At 36.1% G+C, this 20,842-nt stretch overlaps 2 long non-coding RNA genes across 2 annotated transcripts in view; both read left to right on the top strand.

Annotated features, from left to right (window-relative positions):
* LOC106661048 overlaps positions 1-12,972 on the top strand; it is a 77,718-nt gene extending 64,746 nt beyond the window's left edge. The window contains exon 4 of the long non-coding RNA XR_001339623.2: positions 12,871-12,972. This is a non-coding gene — a long non-coding RNA (uncharacterized LOC106661048). The remainder of the gene's footprint in view (positions 1-12,870) is intronic.
* A 3,505-nt stretch (positions 12,973-16,477) lies between these two features.
* Positions 16,478-20,842, top strand: part of LOC106661147 — a 78,212-nt gene continuing 73,847 nt past the window's right edge. The window contains exon 1 of the long non-coding RNA XR_002910921.1: positions 16,478-16,605. This is a non-coding gene — a long non-coding RNA (uncharacterized LOC106661147). The remainder of the gene's footprint in view (positions 16,606-20,842) is intronic.

Raw genomic sequence — 20,842 nt, 5'->3', positions numbered from 1 at the left:
TTTAAGCATATCTATTTTATGGCCTTTTCATGATAAGATGTACAATTTCGATGGAGTCGTAAAAAGAGCTATATAAAAAGTCAATTCACTATTAATAAAATCCGATAATGGAAAAAGTAGTCTTTTGAATTAACAATAAGCCTGTGAAATGTCAAAATTAATGTTATGTTTTTATTAATGGGATAGCAAATGTTCAAAGAGAATCGGCTTAGGAAATTTTCAAAGTTCACCCATACATATTGACCACCCCAAAATTATTTAACAGTGCTCAGTTTTCACGAAATAATGATTCAACAAAAAATGGATCTGTTTTAGGCTGGGAGCTAATAGAAATGGGTAATTGATAAGCGAACGAGCTTTTTGAACTAGTCGATTGATCCATATAACACTATATTTAATATTCTTTTTATTTAAGGTCTTGGCTGAGATGAAAAAGTTAGTGTAAAGATCGGGGGATTCGAACCCACGATCTTGGGCACAATGCTCCGCTGCTCTAACCACTTGAGCTATCGTGGCCTCGTACTTGGTGTCCGAATGGAACCTTACATAAAAAGAATAATTAATTGAAATAAGTAATTTGGTCAATTAGACCAATAAACATAAATGGATTAATACTGTAGTTAATGTCATTACTACAAATGAACATTCTTAGTAATAATTATAAAGATGATGCAATGTATATAGGTATGAATGTATTTATTTGTGTGAATGCGTATCGAATGTGTGTGGTTGTATTCCGCATGCGCTTGGGGCTGAAATAACCAAACTGTCGCATGCGCCTAAACAAAACAAAAAATAAAAATAAAAATAAAAAAAGGATAGAGGACTCGATTTAGTAAATAATAATATTAAGAAAACAACATAAACTATAACATAATGTTAAGACAGGGAAGATTTTACCATATTTTTTTACTGATTTTCAGCAATTTTTCATTGTTTGAACTAAGTTGAACAAGATTTTAACTATAAATGTGGCATCTATGGGTATTTTCTAGTATTAATGCTTTAAAATAATACAGCTTTTTGCAATTTTTTTAAATGATTTTCACTATAAGTTAATGGCAATCTTTACATCCACTGATTGGCCAGTCGTTTCACAAAATAATTCAGTTTTTTAATGAGTTTCATCAATCATTAGGTAGAAAAACAGCACCACTGTGTTTTCCAGTTTTTCGTAAAATAGTTCAGCACATTACGAACTTTTTTACTGTTGTCTCCAGCTTTTACCCATGACGATTTCAGGAATTGTCGTATCTTTCCTTTTTTCTTTACTTTCCTTATTATTTGGAGATCGTGAGATGTGGTCTGGTGTGACGTATGTTTAGAAAAACATTTTCTACATGTTGGAATGTTACAAATACAGTTAGGATCTGAATGCATTTGTAAAATTTAAACAATATTTATAAATCCCAGGCCCTGAAGATGATCTCAATAAAGATCGAAACGTTGGCACGATAAAGAAAATGTTTTTCTAAACCTACGTCACACCAGACCGCATCTCACGATCTCCAATAATGCCTTTCCTTACGTTTTTAATTGAGTTTCTCCATGCTTGAGCAAAAAATGTTTCCCGTATTTCTTTCTTGAATTAATACAATACTTTGTCAACTTTTTTACTGATTTATCCTGCTTATATCCCTGGCGATGCCAAAGGTTGTATTATCCTACTGCTTCATAGAATATAACTTTTTCATCAAGTTTTTAATTGAGTTTCATCAGACTTGAGCTACAATATTTTAACAGTATTTTTTATTTTCATAAAATAATATAGCACATTTTTCATCAAATTTTACAGATTTCTGAAGCTTTTAGCCCTGAAGGTTTGAAACATTGTGGTCACCCGTTTTTTAGCAGAGCAAAACCCATCCGTTACGTATTTAGTCGATATTGACCAGATTTGAGCTATAAATGCAACATCCACAGAATTTCCTAGGATGTTTTTTTAAATAATGAAGCACTTTGTCCATTTTATTTGCTGATATTTCGAGCTTTTAGCCTTGAAGATTTCAAACATTGCAGCATCCTGTAGCTTTGAACAATAACTGCTTTTTTTACGTTTTCAATTGACTTTCGCCAGCGTTTAGCTATAAATCTAACATCACTATATTTCCTATTTTTTGTTGAAATAATTCACCATTTCCTAAACATTTTTTACTCATTTATCCAGCTTTTAGCCCTGACTAATCAAAATAATATAATATCATGATGGTTCGTGGAATAACAGCTTTTCATAAAGTTTTTATGTAAGTTTCATCAGAACTATAAATATACCATGGACAGTATTTCACATGCTCTTCTTAAAATAGTACAACTTTTTTTATCAACTTTTTTACTGATGTCTGAGGCTTTTACCTTTAAAGATTTTAAAAATTGAGTCTCCTATTACTTCGCAGAATAGGTTTTCCTAAAAATTTTAATTGAGCTTCACCAGCGTTTAGCTATAAATCTCACATCCAACATATTTCCTAGGTTTTACTTGCAATGTTATCGCTCTTGAATGAACCATTTTTTTACGGATTTGTCCAACTTTTAGCCCAGAAGTTTTAAAACATTGCAGTGTATTGTTGCTCCTTCGAATTTTCATTAAGATTAATTCATTAAGATCATTAATTTTTTCATTAAGTTTATAAGAAAGTTTCATCTGACATGAGTTTTAAACGTTACCTTTAACGCTCAAAAGCTTTTACCACTGAAAATTTTAACCATTGTATTGGGTTGTCCGGAAAATAATGCAGGATTTTGGTATTAAATAAAAAAAAAGAAACTAGTTACTTTAAAGCAATGTTCTTTAATCAAAATAATTTCCCATACTCTCAATACATTTCTCCCAACGTGTTGGTANCTATTTTCTTCATTTTAAATCATTTCTCCAGTTTTAAACCTTGAAGATTTCAAACATTGGAGTATATTATTGCTTCGAAGCTGAATGGCACAGCTTTATATAACATTATTAATTTTGCTGAAAATCTGTTACAAGTGACAAAGTATTTTAAGACGGAACTGGGCAATACAGTACATGTTAACGCTTAAAACGAAAGGTATAAACTGGGAAAGGTATAAAAATTCTTTTACTGATTTTACTGAGTTGAGCCCATCACGTTTCGCAGTCCATGGGAAATTCCAGCTTTTGCAATTTACAATAAATTATCGGCAGGCCACGAGAATCACGCACCCTGGGTGTTGGCAGTCCAGGGTCAGACCTCGGTCTTATCGGCCCAGCCACCGAGGACTAACCGATAGGTCGTTTCAGCCCCCTACGGAATCATCCTAATCCTAAATCCGTTCACACTCTTACTCATTCTTAAATAAATACGTTCCTACCATCCACTAAGGGTGGTTGATCTAATTGAGGGTCGATTCGGTCGAGGGCGACTCAATATCCCATCGGCCTTATCACACAACAGATTCACGCCAATAAATATATTCACTCTCAACACACATGGTACACAACAATATCAACATTATATACAATTCACTAGTTTTCGTGGTCCGCATGACCAATTAATTTTTTTCCTTTTTCTTTCAATTAATTCGAATCCCGTTCGTGACACTGACTTTTTTTATCTCAACTAAAAACCTTAATTAATTGAATTATGTACATTCTATTAGGTTTCGGGGTCGGAGTGACCAAATGAATCCTTTTCAATTAACTAATTTTTAATTAATTTTCCCTCCTTTTTGCCATTTTTCGAATACAAAAAGGTGGGGTTGAGATGGGAAGTTGGTGTCCGAGTGGATCGGAGTCGCGATAGTGCAGTGGTAAAGCAGCAGCGTATTTAGCCGAAGGCCGGGGTTCGAATCCCCCTCGTGGCACTGACTTTTTTATCTCAACCGAAATCTTAATTAAAAATTAATTAATTCGATCCTTCGGACACCAACTCTCAGCGACTTATGAAGTGGGCACGGGGTGCTGTTTAGTGAAGTGATACTTCTTTTACTTGTTAAATATTAATCCATTTAGCTTAGTGTTAGCCAATTTATTTTTTTCAATTAATTATTATTTCTATGCAAGGTCTTGGTTGAGATTCGAACCCACGACCTTCGGCTAAATACGCCGCTACTCTACCACTTGAGTATCGTGACTTCGACTTTATCGACCAAGACCGTACATAGAAAGAATAATTAATTGAATGAAAGAAGTAACTTGGCCAATTGACCACTAAAACTTAAATGGATTAAGTTCTTAATTTTCACCATACTTGAGCTATGGATGTAAAATCTAAAGCATTAACATATTTTCTTAAAATAATACAGCTCTTAGACTACTTTTTTACAGATTTCTCCAGTCCTGAAGATTTCAAACATGTAGTATCACGTGGTATAGTAGAATAACAGCTTTTTCGTTAAGGTTTTAATTGAGTTTCGTTAGACTTGAGCTATATCTTTAACAGTATTTTCTATTTTTTTAAATGGAAATAACAGCACTTCTTCAGCATATTTTACGGATTTTTCTGACATTTATCCCTGAAGATGTCGAACATTGTAGTATACTGTTGCTGCCTAGACTAACAGCTTTTCGTGGCGTTTTTAAATGATTTTCATCGGACTTGAGATATAAATGTATCATCCACAGCATTTTCTAGATTTTTTCTGGAAAAGTACAGCACTTCCTCAGCATTTTGTACTGATTTTTCTAGCTTTCATCCTTGAAGATTTCGAACATTATCGTAACTTGTTGTAGCCTAGACTAACAGATTTTCGTTACGTTTTTCATTATTTTCACTCGACTTGAGCCATAAATGTAACATCCTCAGTATTTTCTAGTTTTTTTTTTTCTGGAAATAATACAGCACATCCTCAGCATGTATTACTTATTTTTCCGACTTTTATCCATTAAGATCTCAGACCATGTAGTATCCTGTTGCTCTGTAGAATAACATCTTTTCATTATTTTTTCTTCGGGTTTTACCAGACTTTCACTATAAATGTATCATTCACAGTATTTCACAAGTTTTATTCGAAAAATACAGCAGGTTGTCCACGTTTTTTCTGGTTTCCTCAACTTTTATTCCTGGTGATTCCGAACATTTTAGTATCCTGTTGCTGCGTAGACTAACAGCTTTTTCGTTTCGTTTTTAAATGATTTTCTTCATTCATGAGCTATAAATGTAATATCCACATCCATGTTTTTCAAGAAACGATACAGTATTTTGACATTTTTACTGGTTTCCTCAGTTTTTACTACCCGTCCTGAACAACACCTGTTGGATCCAGCTTCGACTCGATCTGATTTATTTTATGCTCTGAAAAGGAAGCTTCGGCAGTACTATTTTCTTCGGCACTTGACCGTCATCTTACCTCCGTAGATGGTTGTAGACTTATCGGGTGTTTTTATTGTCACCACGTCTCCTTATCGCAACAAAAGTCCTCGGATGACAAAGAAAAGGGAGCTGTGTATTAAATGAATCGTATTTATTATCTATATAATATGAATGGTATTATTATCAGGAACGATAATACCAACATTGTTGTCCAAATTACAAAAATATAATGAAATATTTAACACAATTTTGCTTATATTGAAAACCTTTATTGAAATTTTCTTTATCTCTATTTCAAAAATGACATATGGCCCTATATTAAATGAAAAATAACATTTTCTTCCATAATATGTAATTGGGTAGTATTTTCATACAAGGCCACATCAAAATGAGCAGATATTCTGGCCTATTTTATCTGTTAAACTCTCCTAACTTTTTTCGAAATTAACCGACAGAGTTGAGGTAATTGCAGTTGTTGGTTCCAGCTGTAGCCCAAGAGTACGCCATCAATATTTAGGGACTGGTCTATTGTTAACAAATATGTGATGTTTAGTGACCGTAATTTAATGATTATTTTGAGGTCGTGAGATGCGGCCTGGTGTGACATAGGTTTTAGAAAAGCATTTTCTTTATTGTGCCAACGTTTCAATCTTTATTGAGATCATCTTCAGGTCCTGGGATTTATAAACATTGTTTAAGTTTTACAAATACATCTAGGATGTGAAAAAATGAATTTATACAATGCTAGAAAATTTTCTAGCATAGTATAAATTCATTTTTTAATTAATATTTTTTTAAGTTTACAGTTTTCTAGAATTGTAATGTTTTATTGTTTAAATAAAAATAAATAAATAAAATAAATTTATACAATGCTAAAAAATTTTAGATAAAAAAATGAATTTATACTAGAAAATAGTACAAAATTTTAGATTAAATTTTTTTTAATATAAATTTTTTTAGCATTGTATAAATTCTTTTTTTAATGTAAAATTTTCTAGCATTATATAAATTAATATTTTTTTAATCTAAAATTTTCTAGCATTGTATAATTTCATTTTTTTAATCTAAAATTTTCCAGCATTGTATAAATTTGTGTGGTGATTAGTGACCGTTAATCCATATTTATTTAGAAATAGTGAGACCAGACCGCATCTCACGATTTCTAAATAAAAATTGTATAAATTATTTTTTTTAATCTAAAATTTTCCAGCATTGTATAAATTAATTTTTTTAATCTAAAATTTTGTAGCATTGTATAAATTAATATATTTTTGAATCTAAAATTTTGTAGCATTGTATAAATTCATTTTTTTCCAATCTAAAATTTTCTAGCATTGTATAAATTCATATCTATATTTTTTTCACATCCTACATGTATTTGTATAATTTGAACAATGTTTATAAATCCCAGGCTCTGAAGATGATCTCAATACAGATCGAAACGTTGGCACGATAAAGAAAATGTGTTTTTGAAACCTACGTCACACCAGACCGCATCTCACGATCTCCGAATAATCGTTGTTAACGAAGTTCTCAGATGTCTTAATGAGACATATCACTTTCAGTCTTCAGTGCTTCTGAAGATCTAGCGATCCAACTGAAGGATCGCGGTCCTGCGAAGGAATAACGAAGGGTTCTAGGACAGTATATGTTGGGAAATCTGAGGTATACAATTTAACTGTTTATCTTAAAGAACATAACAGGAAATGTGCGGACATTACAAACATTTAATATTATTAATTTTAAAAAACTTTCTACTTCTGGCATTAGGCTCAGACTTCAATGATGTTTCCGTTTAACTAAAACTAGTAATATACGGCTTTGTTAGATGTTTTGAGTGTCCGCTGTTCAAATAGAACGTCAGGAGTTGAAATAGTACTGATCGATCAAGTCTGGTCCCACTTGCGCAGCCGGCTTTCCTAGTTGAGTGAGGCTACTGGTACATCGAAGGCGCGTGGGACGTAACATATGTCAATTATTCCATTGTTGCATTCAACCTGATAGATGTCTAACGGCTGATCGCTTTCGTAGATGGATTGGCGCCGATTTCCAACGTCGTTTAATATAGGTGATTGGTATACGTCAGATCATCTATTGGGAAATAGTTTTTTTGTTGTTTATTTTGTGTTGTACCAACATTTAATCTTAAAGGTTATAGCCATGTGTTTCCAATTGTTTGTCAAAATGACGAAGGATTTTCGCAATTTTTAACTGGATTTCGACCAGCATTTAATCGCATAAGTAACGTCCACTTATTTCCAAGTTTTTCCATTAAAATAATACAGCATTTCGTCTTTTTAACTGAGATACACCACCATGTAACGACAAAGGTTGCATCCACGAATTTCCAATTTTTTTTGTCTAAGTAACAAAGTAATTTTAATAGTTTTAACTGAGTTTCACCAGCATTTAGCTATAAATGTAGCATCGAATGTATTTCCCAGTAGTGTGTTAAAATAATACAATTTTTTGTGTCATCTTTTGAACTGAGTTTCACAAGCATTTTGCCATATCTGTACATCACCTGTAAATCCCAGTAGTGTTTTAAAATACGTCATTTTTCTTGTTCCATCTATTAGGTTTCGTGGTCCGATTGACCAAATAAATTCTTTTCAATTAATTAATTTTTAATTCACCGTGGTACAAATTGTATTTGGTTGTTTGAAAAAATAATGTTCATCTTTGCAAGCAGAGAGCAGATAGAGTTTAATTAACAGTTCATTTCACGTAATCTCATTAATCCAAGGATTCCATCTCACGGACGACAATTATAACCGGATTCGAATGTTTACAAAGGGAATTGTTTGTCGACAGCCCGGAGCGGGAAAGCTATCTGGTCGGCTTATTAATCCTCATCGGTGCCAAGCACAATAAATTAAAAATGTTGGATATCGTATTGCAAATTTCATTGGAAACTCGCACTGACTGCGGAGGAAGCGTCCTGGAGCGTTCTGAACGGACGACCTCGTCATCATTTAGCGCGGATGTTAACACATGATTCCCTATGTTAATTGAAAATGAAACGGATACGGTTTTGTATCATTGAACCTTTTGAAGACCTGATGTATAAACCGACTTGAATGCGATACGTAGGAAGTTAACTGCACGACTAACTCGGCGGAAACAGTTTTCCGGGATACTAGCGATGCAAAGCCGCAGGTAATCAAGAACAGCCAACAGGTCACAGGGAAAGTTTTAATGACTACGATCTATTAACAAAAGCGGTTTTGAGTTATAAAATCCCACCCTCTGCTGATACCAGGCCTTTCTACCGCTAAAAGCACAACAAGATTCCCTTTTGGAACCATTTTAAATAATTTACAAGTATGAAACTTCTATTTCATGTTTACGGCCTTCATTACTAATAAGAGAAACAGCATTTCACGTTCAGAGTGTTCCAGACGCCTAATGAACTAAAAAAGCTTATTGTCGACCTAATTTGCTACAATGAAATGTAAACTTGTACGGGATCTATTGAATCCGATGATTAATCCCATCGGCTTGCCCCGAAAACTCATTTTTTCCATTCGCTGCCTATTAGATCATAAAATTATCTCGATCCGATATGTACTTTTTTGGCATTATCCTTTCATATCCGGACAAAGTGATTTTGCAGGTGTGACGGATGCCCCGGCCACCAGGAACCCAGACCCCGGCAGCGACGGCCCACAGCCGGAGGAAGAAGGGACACCCGCAATGATACTTCATACCTTATTTTTGCACTGTGACCACTTCGGGGATGTGGATAAAAACCATTATATCTAGATTGGCATGGAAAAGTCCACATCCCCAAGGTCACAGTATGTACCTTCCGGATAAATGAAACCCTCATCCATCTAACCTGCAGAGTCACTCCAGACCAAAATTGTTCCAACCATTGCCCAATTAACCTATTTCATATCCAACCTTGTTATCCACTCAGACCCTCGAATTTTCCTTGAAACCGCCATAAATCGATACAACCCATCCGTGACACCCTGGTCCCTCATCCCAACCCCTTAGTCAAACACATTTTATCCTGAAACCCTCCTGATAATAAAAAATCTCTTGAACAAAATTCCAAGCTCTCTACTACAACCTTTCTATCCGCATAGAACTTCAGATTTGCTATCTAACCTAAGAAGTCGTTACAGAGCTTCCATTAAACCCTGGCCCTCAGTTCAACACCTTTCATTACGTAATCCTTCCCGATAATCCAAAGTCCTTTGAACCATTGACCAAACTACCCTACTTCGCATCCACTTGACCTCATATACGATCGTTTTTAAATATATTATTAAAGAAAAGTAACAAAAGTGAATAGTTTTTCAGTTCAGATCAGTCGAAGAATATGAAGCGCTAATCGAAAAAAAGGTCTTTTAGATTAACATAGCTAATCTTGTACTTGTAAATCAAGCGCCTTTGACTCAAATTGAACTTGCTAGTTTTCCTTTTTTTAAATAACGTACTACTTTCACAAACGTAGGAAATATATTTTCACCAAAAAGATATTCTGTTTCAAATACCTTTTCGATGATATTAACTTTATCTACAAATAAGTGTAATTGAAACAAGTGGAAATTTTGGTTAAAAAAGTAATGGGCCGAAGAATTTGGACGAAGCGTTGGCGTTGTCAGGGGGTTTGTTTTTCCTTCAGGTTTTCCAATGAGCAAATACCTCTGGTCGAAGGTCTCCGGATCAAATCGGCTTTCCATTCTACTTTGTTACCCGAGTCGTAATCCATCCAAACCGAATCGATTGAACAATTTGCGTCAGTCGTTAACCCTTACGTCGATCATTAAATTCGGCCATTTTCCACGGCCAGAATTAAACCCGGTTGGAAAAAAATCGGAAAAATTATTCCTGGCTTAATTACGTGTCAATGTTTTGTAACAAAAGCAGTCAATTCACTGACAAGCAAATAATTCCACCCACTTCTAATATGACTTGATTTGTATATATTTTTATATATTAATCGAAGTTTTCCATTTTTAACGTTTAATAATTGAGTCTTTGTCTAAAAACGTAAAAAATGTAAATTACTAAGGAAAATGGGGACAGATAAGATTTATTTTAATTTTGTTTTAGATTTTTAATTAACATTTCAATATCGCGTCTTTTCTCCTCTTGCTTTAATTATATCTCGAAGACGCCTCGGCATACTTTCTACAAGTCTGGAAATGTCTCTGCTGGATGTTAGCCCATTCTTCAGGAAGAGTCCTTTCACGAGCGTGGAGTGTATCAGGAATTGATGGACACGCTCTTATTCGTCTTTTGAGGTTATTCCATAAATGTTCGATGGGGCTCAAGTCTGGAGAACGGGATGGCCAGGCTAAGACCATGATGTTATGCTGTTGAAGGTACGTTCGAAATGTGCTTGCGACATGTGGCGGGCATTATCGGGCATTAGAATAGATATCGCTATATAGATTATTGCTGATTTCATAGAGGATATACAACGCATGATTTCATCCACATAGCGAGTGGCCGTCAAAGACAGCTCCACGAACTACAACCAACCCTATGCGACTTTCTATTGCAATTCCCGCAGACTATCACTAAACTACGTATAAAAGGACGGCTCTGGGAAAAATTACAGGCTTCGTACCTTTCATTTCGCCTTCTCCACACTCTTTCACACCCATCTGGAGATCGTAGAGCAAATGTACACTCATCTATAGAAAGTACAGCAAGACCATCGTCCAAAGACCAATGGCTGTGTTCTCGATCAAATGGGAGCCGTGCAACTCTGTGTGTTTTGGTAAGGTGCCTACACTAAGGTGTCGGTTTCACAAAATTCTCAAAGTCAAAAATCGGTCATCCTGTGGTTCTGTTACCCTAGGGTATCCAGAACTGGGCATTCTATAGTAGGACCTTGTTTCTCGAAAACGGCATCTCGCAGAGTTTCATAGGGAACTCCGTGTCAATTGCCGCATACCTGATGGAACATCCATCATCAATGGACTCGCCACACCACGCGCAACATCCTCAGCACTAAATGGCATCTTTAAGTTTAAATTGAAATTAAAAAAACAAAGATAAAACTAAACAGTTTATTGCTTCAGAATTCAAATGAGACTGAACAAACATTTTAAATTCCGTTAAAAGTAAACATTTTCGATTACCTCAATTGATATTCTAAATTTAAAATATAGCATAAATAGACATTTAGTGGAATTTTTGCCTGGCTGTGTAGTATGACTACTTTTACATAGAACGAAAAAACTTGTAATCGATTCTGTCGATAAAATATGAATTATAATACATGTATGTAGCATTATTTATGGGCCCACAGACATCAAGTGGTATCGCCATCCCTCTGCCCTTCGAACGGAAAATACTACTTTTTTCTTTGTCATTGATTTTCTCATAATTTGTCTCGTGTATATTCCGACAACGTCGATATCCCGTCACCTCCCATAACATGACAAGTATGGTTACATTCACTCCCCCAGCATACTCGTTATTCCTCGAGACGTGTTTAAACCCTCCAGTCACGCTAATAAATTACTTTCACCTTCCAGAAAACAAATTTTCACTCCAGAGTTTGTTTTATGCGTCCTCCTGGCCTCCGTCGACTAACGTTCTATAATATTTATTCAGAAATCGTGAGATGCGGTCTGGTATGATGTAGGTTTCAGAAAAACATTTTCTACATGTTGGAATGTTACAAATACNAGAAAAACATTTTCTTTATCGTGCCAACGTTTCGATCTTTATTGAGATCATCTTCAGGGCTCAAAGTGTAATTGTGCCATTCTTGCGTGTCGTGTTGAGAGTTGTTTAAATTTTACAAAAACATATAGGGTGTGAAAAAAATGAATTTATACAATGTTTATAAATCCCAGGCCCTGAAGATGATCTCAATAAAGATCGAAATATTGGCACGATAAAGAAAATGTTTTTCCTAAAACCTACGTCGAACCAGACCGCATATCACGACCCAAATAATCATATTTATTATTATTATGTAGTTCGTGATTTTCATATGAATGATGGGCAGGTTATTCAGGAACAGGATGGTTATTTATAGGTTTTCAAATAGATTTTGTCCGCTCTTCATAATAAAGGTTAATCGTTTTTATAACAGTAAATATAAAATAAAAAGTTGGATTATCTGTTTAAAAGCTTCTTTGATGGTTTGATAAAATCGAAATTTTTCTTCTTCCTTTCTCTATCTAACTTGTTTCCCCATTTCTGACTCTTTTGTGAACAGTTCCATTATAAGCTGTTGGCACGTGGCAAAGTATCTATCTTGCATGTATAATCTAAAATCGTGAGTGGAGTTAAGGAATTTGTTCTATTGCGAGCGGTAGAAGAGTTAATGTCTCACCAATCAACAAGTCGAATGAAACGGGAATAAAATCGATACTACAAATCGATACATAATGTCCCAAATGTTTATATTTTTTAACACGTAAAACATGCTTCTGCCATTGGATTCCAATGTAAATGTTTTGACGAAGGGACACTTGTTGATTACAGTTGGCAACCAGATGACCCGATGGTCGTTTAAAATCCACTTGATTTGTTAGTGCTGTCATTTTTCTTTTAATACGATCAATTAACGCCCTTAACTAACTATCAATGAACAATGTGATTAGCCAACCTGATGAGAATTTTGTTTTAGGTACCAAACCAAGAGTGACAATGGGGAAAAGCATGACGGAGGAAGGAACGATTGAAGAGAAACTTGAAGCAAGAAAGTGAATGTAGTAAACGATAACTGAACAACTCAGTAAGTACTTTAAGTTTTAATTTGAGCTTTCCAATACAAATTTCAAATAGAAGGCAAAGTGTTTAATCCATTGCTGGAATTCACAGTATTCAGGAGGGTTGCATATGGTTACATAGTGTTATGTTAGGGGGTGTCTTCTTAGGCGGTGATCGCGAACAGACTTCGGAGCTTGAAAGCTGTCAAATTCCATGAAATATACTCTTAATGCTTATAAGCGCGTGGAAGTCAAACTTTGAGAAAACTGTGGGAAGTAAGCTAGAATTTATTATTTTGATACTTTACCAATCTGGAAAACCACCTAAAGATGTACCCTTTCTAGTTAAGTCCGTCGTGGTTAAAAAAATTCCAACCGTGCATCAAGACCCACGAAATTTGTCAAAAATACTTATTTCTGTTCGATATCTACTTTGACGATTCTTTGAGAAATAGGCGTGATCTTATTACTTTATTGCTAGTTTAAAATAATGTGAAAAGCCCACATTGACCCATCTTTAATTAAATTAAGTGCCAAGTGCTTAAAAAATTTCGTCCAAATCCAGGAAGTTTGACCATAATACTTGTTTTTGAAGTGCAGTCAAACATGGAGAAATCTATGTGAAATAAGCTTGACTTTTTTACTTTATTGGTACATTAAATATGTGGAAAAACACCTGTTACCTAAATAAAGTACCGTGTGATATGATGACTTTTTTTTAAACGAGGGTTCGCAACAGCAGAGGTTATATCAACCCTCGGTGTGCCGGTGTTTTTGCAAAAAAAGCCCATTTGTAAGTATGTCTGGTTCCACAAACCTGTGGTAAGTATGCTTGATTTCTTTCTTTAGTCGTTGATTTAAATATGTGAAAAAGCACCTACCGTTGAGTACCTGTCAGAGAAAGTTCATGGTCGTTATGGAACTGCATCAAGTCTCACGAAATTTGGCCAAACTGTTTATGTTTTCGTGGATGTGAAACATTGACAAAACTATGAGAAAGAATCTTCATTTTATTACTTTATTGGTACGTTAATTATGTTGAAAACCTCGTATAGTTCTATGTTTTGCCCATATACTTAAAAACGTACGTCAATTTCCTCGAAGTACTATAATACTTATTTTTGTAAGGCAGTTATATGCAGTCTAATGTTTGCATTAGCCGTATTCACGAACTTTGTGTTAACCCTGCTAACTCTGTTAGGTCCTTTTAGAACGAAAAAAATGATGACGTAGACTTGTAAGAATCACCTAGTTAACATTGCTCGATCTAACAGGCCAGAGCCAATGTTAGGTGTTAGGTCGAAAATGTCACATTGCTACCCGTTAGGGCGTAGGTAACCAACATGGCAGCTGTGAATTTAACATCTAGTTTTTGTTTACACGTATTTTTTTTTCTTAAAAACGCAATAATGAAATCAAACCAATACATTTCTTTTGTTAATTTCTGACCTGTCCTTATACTCTCATTCATAATAGATGCGTCCCACATCCTATAAAGTTGTAGGCTGTTAGACGTTAAGGTACAAGTTAGGTATGTCCGCACGAATTCAAGCGTTTCTTTTTTAGTACTTTTCCAGTGCATAGATAGCATTTTGAATGCAAGAGTTGATTAATTTTTCTGTTTTATTAACGTCTGGCATCTTATAATTTAACACGAAAGAAAACCAGAACAACAAGCTTGCACGGACTGTTATATCTTTATTTTTGGTTCTACAATCGCCACGCGCAGCTTGCGGAAAAATTAAAGTTTAACGTGGTAAGAAAGGAAGAGGGCGGTCACGATCTTCCTGGACATTTTTCTATTCCAGTTAACACAGGTAACATCTTACAAACATCGGGAATACCCCTATTGACAGATTTGTAGGCACTAGTTTTACTTTAATGCTTTATTGGCCGTTTATATGTAAAAAAAGCACCAAATGATCAAAGTTTACTTAAAATATTGCCTGGTGCTACAAAAGTCCTTCAAGTCAATGAAATAAGACATTAATGTTTATTTTTGTAAGGAAGTCGAACTTTGAAAAACCTTTGGGAAAGAAGTATTATTTAATTACTTTTATTTATAGTTTAAATACGTAAGAAATCACATTTCAAATATGATGAAAAGCCCCTACGGATGTAGATCATAAACTTAAATAAAGTCCCAGGTGCTCAAAAAAGCCCGCCAAGTTTGATGAAATATGAACTTAATTTTTATTTATAAAAGACATGCAAAGCCCAAGAAAACTGGCAAAAATGCTTATTTTTGCGAGGAACTGAAACTTTGGCAAACTATTGGAAAATCCACATGATTTTATTACTTTATTGGTATTTTAAATATTTTGAAAAGCCCCTATGGATATAAATCGTAGGTTTACTTAAATAAAGTCCCAGGTGCTTAAAAAAGACCGCCAAGTTTGATGAAATATGAACTTAATTTTTATTTATAAAAGACATGCAAAGCCCAAGAAAACTGGCAAAAACGCTATTTTGCGAGGAACTGAAACTTTGACAAACCATTGGGAAATCCACATGATTTTATTACTTTATTGGTATTTTAAATATTTTGGAAAACCCCTATGGATATAAATCGTAGGTTTACTTAAATAAAGTCCCAGTTGGTTAAAAAAGTCTGTCAAGTTTGATGAAATATAAACTTAATTCTTATTTATAAAATACTTGCAATATCCCACGAAAGTTGACAAAAATGCTTACTTTTGCGAGGAAGTGAAACATTGACAAACCATTGGGAAATCCACATGATTTTATTAATATATTAGTATTCTAAATATGTTGAAAAGCCCCTTTGGATATAGATCATAGGTTTACCTGAATCAAGTCCCAGGTGCTTAAACAAGTCCGTCAAGTACCGTTGTAAGTACGATCGTAATTTTTTTGCAGTCAAATTGTACCGTCACTTATATTTTTTGGTGTTTTAAAGACCGGATTAGTTTGAAATCAAAATGTTAAATTTTATGGCAAAAATTTTCATTTCACGGGGAACAGTGTTAATTTGATGGTGATAATCTAGATTGTCTTTTAGATCGAGTAGGTCTAGTCCTAGTCCAGTCCGCCTAGGCTTGCAGAAGTATCGAGATGTATCACAGAAGTTTCAACCGTAAATGATATTGCCATGATGAAAGGACACTTGTTGATTCCGATCTGAAATCAGCTGATTCTAAATATAGTGAATATCAATAAAAATCGATTATCCAAGAATTTCGTCTTGTCAGGTCTGCTGTGATTTTTTATTTTTATGAAGTGTTATTATTTTTGTCCCGACAGTAAAATTATTTTAAGTATAGTAGTTTTGGGTTATAAAATGCGTTGTGCGACGTTTATTCGTGCGTCCGCGTCAGAGTCGAAGCCGCAAAGCGCGTAGACGGCCAGAGCCACGGCCTTCCGCCGGCGCGTTTCGCGTGTTTTTCGTTCGGGGTGAAAGTGCGCGCCGCCGCCGCCTCGGGGCGGGAATCGGTTTGCGTCCTGAGGCCGGAGGGCGTGCAGCGGGCGGAGGGCGGCTCTATCGAGCGGGCCGGTGACGCAAGCTCTACGTAGCAACAGCAGCAACAGAGAGGGGCAGATTTCAATGTCAAGGTGGAAGCTCACGGCCAAGGACTTTGGAAGTGGGGGCCCGCATTGCAGTCACTCTTTGACCATCTCACCGACAACATCAGGTATCAAAATTCACAGTTAGACATTTGCATTTTTCAGGTTGTCGTTTTTCCAGCCCGCCCCCGCTCAGGATCCGCGGAAAGCGTTTCGAGGGGCAAATTCACCTCGGCCCCGGAGGCGAGGAGGCGTATAGCGCGGCTGCGCGAGATCTCTCAATGAACCTTACTAACCTCGCATAACCCCCGGAAAAATGTCGACCGTGTCGTTTCTACGGGATTTCCGTCTTTTCTGCAATGGAGGCGGAGGCGGAGGGCGAGCGGAATCGCGGCCAGCACGAACGCGAACCCCCGTCGCCGCCCACCGCCTGAGGCGGATCCCCCGGAAAAATGTGCCATCGCGATTGTTTCCTCGGGGAAGACCATCCGGATTTTCTTTTATTACTCCGTAACGGACACTGTGTCGCAAAAAGTGGCTTTTTTATTTTCTCTTCCCATACGGAATCTCAGGATGTTCGCCCAACAATCAGAACCTCAAAACATCTTTCCTGTGCTATTTAAAAATCAAACACCAAAAGACATTAAATAATTAGTTTTTATCATGTAAGAATTGTGAAATACACTAAATAAAATACGCCCTATCAGAACGACGTCAGAAATAATGTTTACTATTAAAAAAATACTACTATAAAATTTCATAAACAAAACCTCGTCATATTTGACGATTTGTTTTGACCTCAGCCTTCCACAGGTTCGGATTTTGCAATCTGTTCTTCAACAATGCCATCCAAACCGGCCAGTTTCATTCCATTTCCCTTAGCCTCGTCAAGATAAAACTAACATTTTCCCAAAGTTGTCGGGACTTTGTTTACATATCGTACGAAAGTCTTGTTACGCTATTGCGAAGTACAACTCCGGTTAATTTTGTTGTGCCAGCTGTGGTTGGAAGGGGGCAATGTCAAGGTTGATCTGGACGCATGCGTATTTTCATAGTTTGCTACCAAAATATCTCAAATTTTGATATCAAAACAATACAAACGAAACGAAAAAAAAACATAAACAGAAGAATCACGTATAATTACGTCAAATTTGTGCAATTCAGTCAATCATAAAGACTTTTTAAAAAATCTTGTTTTGGACAATATGGTTCATTTCTGATGATTTTGAGAGATTTGTTTTACTTTAGATCTACACCCTTATCTTAGTGGTTTTATGTTCTTGTCGATTTTTTTTACGAGAAACAAAACAAAAAAAACCTAAATGCGCTCTGGTATGCAAGCTAGGTGCCTATGATTTGGGTGGTGACCTCGAACCTGTGTCCTTGGCTGGTTGATCATTAATATACCTAATAATAGCTCCCCCCTTGTTCTTCGGCCCTCTTCCCTTCTGGAAGGACCACGGAATATCCTTAAAAAAAAAAACGATCGTATTGTTACCCGGCGGAGGAAGGTAATCCGCCGTATTGACCTTCCGACCGTGTCACTCGATTTTTCCCGATTTGTTCAAATTGTGATGGAATATTTGGAAAATTCTCGGCTCGGACAAATCGGCGAAAATCCCACCCCCTCAACCGCGAATCTAAATTTACACGGCGGTACGAGCCAAGTTTCGAGGGAACGCCGGAAATAAATATTTACTTCGTGGCTGCCGTCGGTTTTTCTCTATTTTTTCCCTTTTTTCCGCGAAAATCTCTCTCATTTCTAAATACGTCCGGTTTAAACGGCGATAACTCAGTTTTAGTAAATTATCCGTGATCGTTATGAAAGCCGTTACACAATACGCCGCAACACCCCGCGATGAGTTTTGTGTCGGTGCAAGTGTTCCTCTTTTTTTTTGTATTCCAACCTACCAGCCCGACTTTAAATCAGGGCTCTTCATGTTTTATTGACAAGCCAGCTAGAATGTATGTTATTAACTAATTTGGGTACAAAGTAACTTAGAACCCAATTTTTTGACGCTTGTGCTACATAATTTTCCAAATATAACGTTAAGAGCATGATTGCATGTCTTTACTGGATGCACTCTCAGATAAACAGTATTTTCATGGTGTGCAGTGAGATTGAAAAAGAATCTAAAAAAATCTTTGCCCTGCTCACCAAAATTTAAAAAACAAAATCGATCGACTGTTATCAATTCCTTATCAATTTTGTAGTTATCATTGATTTTATTGTCTTCTCTTCTTCTTTCTTTGCATTATATATTCGCCTGGATTTTAAATTCCTTTCCTAGGTTTTTCTTAAACAAAATAATAATAATCAGATCACTCTTCTTCTGCATGCTTTATTCTGTGTCTCGCTTCTTTACAGTGTTGTCTTTAGTGCATTTATCATGGCATGGGTTGGGTGCTGGGTTTCGGCCACGCCCGTTTTACACTTGCATCTGCACTATTGGCTTTGTCATTTCATTTGTCTTGATTTGGAGTTTGTTTAAAACTTTTTTTCTATGGGAAGCTTGTAATCTGCAAGACTGTTTCATTCGGATCACGCATTTTCTTTTTCTCATGGCCAACGTCGTTTGCTCTCTTTCTCCTGATTTCCTTCAAGCAAAATTGGATTTTCTGAGCAGTGACATTCAAAATATCACAATTAGCCTATTATTGGAAGATGTTTCCTCGGCCCTAGGAGAACAATCTCGCAATTTTTTGATTCCTTTAAAACAGATTTTTAAACCGAGACAATTTCTAAAATTCAAATTTTTACGGTTTTTGCCGGATCAAATTAATGCCTTCATTGCACGGTGGATTAATAAAAGTAATAGATCGTCAAAATATATGAAGCGTCGGCTAAAGTTAATAATACAACTTAAGTGTTTGTGCGTAATTTGACCGCCGTAGTCATGAGGTCATCCATATCCTTCAGGTCGTTGGATCGATCCGTTCAGCCGGTATGAAAGTTTAAAACCGTGCAAATTGCTTGTAAGGTCTCGTCAAAGAGAAAGTTTGTGTAGGGCGAAAGAGCTCAGCTTACTTGGCACATCTTGTTTGAGAAACCAGTCTAGGCTGACACTCTCGCAACTGAGGAGTTAGGGGGTGAGTAGGTCTATGGGTCAACGTTTAATATGACGTGGAAAATAAAGGGGTTGTGAGATAGTTAAGAGGGTTTGAACGGATGGTTAGGGTTCAGGCAGCGAGAAGTGATCAAGTCTTAAAAGTTATGTTAAAGACTATGGAACTTGGAGAATTCTTCTGGTGCCTTTTGATTGGAATGCTTGGATTTGTTTGACATTAGATGGTTTTTTAGTACCCCACAGGTCCGATTGTTAAAAGTGGTCGCAGGGATGTTTAGTAATGTTAGTTGAGATTTTGCACCAGTTTATAAACCCAAGAAGTTCTTGGATGTTGGAGGATTTGGGTTAGAAGTCAGAATTCCTATGCCTTCCCCACGGATGGTTATGATGGAGTTTGGTGACCATCTCACCCGAGGGATTAGGCGACGTGGCCGATTCAAAGGAGGTGAGATAATAGAGTGGGCTTGAACGGTTGAGGTCATTTTGGACGGTGAGGTAAGAAGTTCTACAAATTCTTCTGAGGATTTTTGATTGTAATGCTTGGATAAGCTGGATGTTGGATGGATTTGTTGTACTTCATAGTTCTGCTACGTATGTCCGAATATGTTGAGTTTGTAGAGGGTTAGTTTTTTACAGTCATATGTGAATTTGGTCCAAGCAGTCTTATTAGTTGTGCAAGTCTTCTATTCAGTCTCATATGGATTTCACGTTTACCTGCTGTCTTGATATGGTCCTATGTCCCTGACTTGAGTGAGTGAGACTTTTGGCACCAGTCTTTGATGAAGATGTTCTTGGATGTTGGAAGATTTGGGTTAGAAGTCAGAATTTCGGTGACATCCCCACGGGTTGTAATGATGGCGTTAGTATGTATCGGCAGATCATCAATATAAATACTGTAGGAGGGTTAACGCGACGTGGACGATGGGAGGGGAGGGTTTTATGGGAAGGGTTAGTTTGAGACGAAACGTTAGAATGGCAATTTAGGAAACGTATCATTTTTTCAGAGAAGGCAGTGGTTAGGTTATTGTGGACAGTGAGGTTAGAGGCGTAGTAAGGAGTTTGGTGAACTATTTTGAGGACATGTGAGTGGTAATGCTTGGATGGGTTGGATATCGGATGGCTTCATGGTTCACTTCAGTTCTGTTTCGTATATCCAAATAGGTGTAGTTTTGTGGAGTGTTAGCTTTTTCAGTCTGATTTAAATTCGTGTCTTATTATTATCCAAGTCTTCTGCTAAGGTTTAACTTCAGCCTGCTTTCAAGTTATCTTCTTATTCTTTGATAAGCTCAACGTAATT

This window comes from Cimex lectularius, unplaced genomic scaffold, assembly GCF_000648675.2.
Source record: "Cimex lectularius strain Harlan isolate CLEC.00 unplaced genomic scaffold, Clec_2.1 scaffold60, whole genome shotgun sequence".
Taxonomy (NCBI): domain Eukaryota; kingdom Metazoa; phylum Arthropoda; class Insecta; order Hemiptera; family Cimicidae; genus Cimex; species Cimex lectularius.
This window is presented reverse-complemented; position numbering and strand designations above follow the sequence as displayed.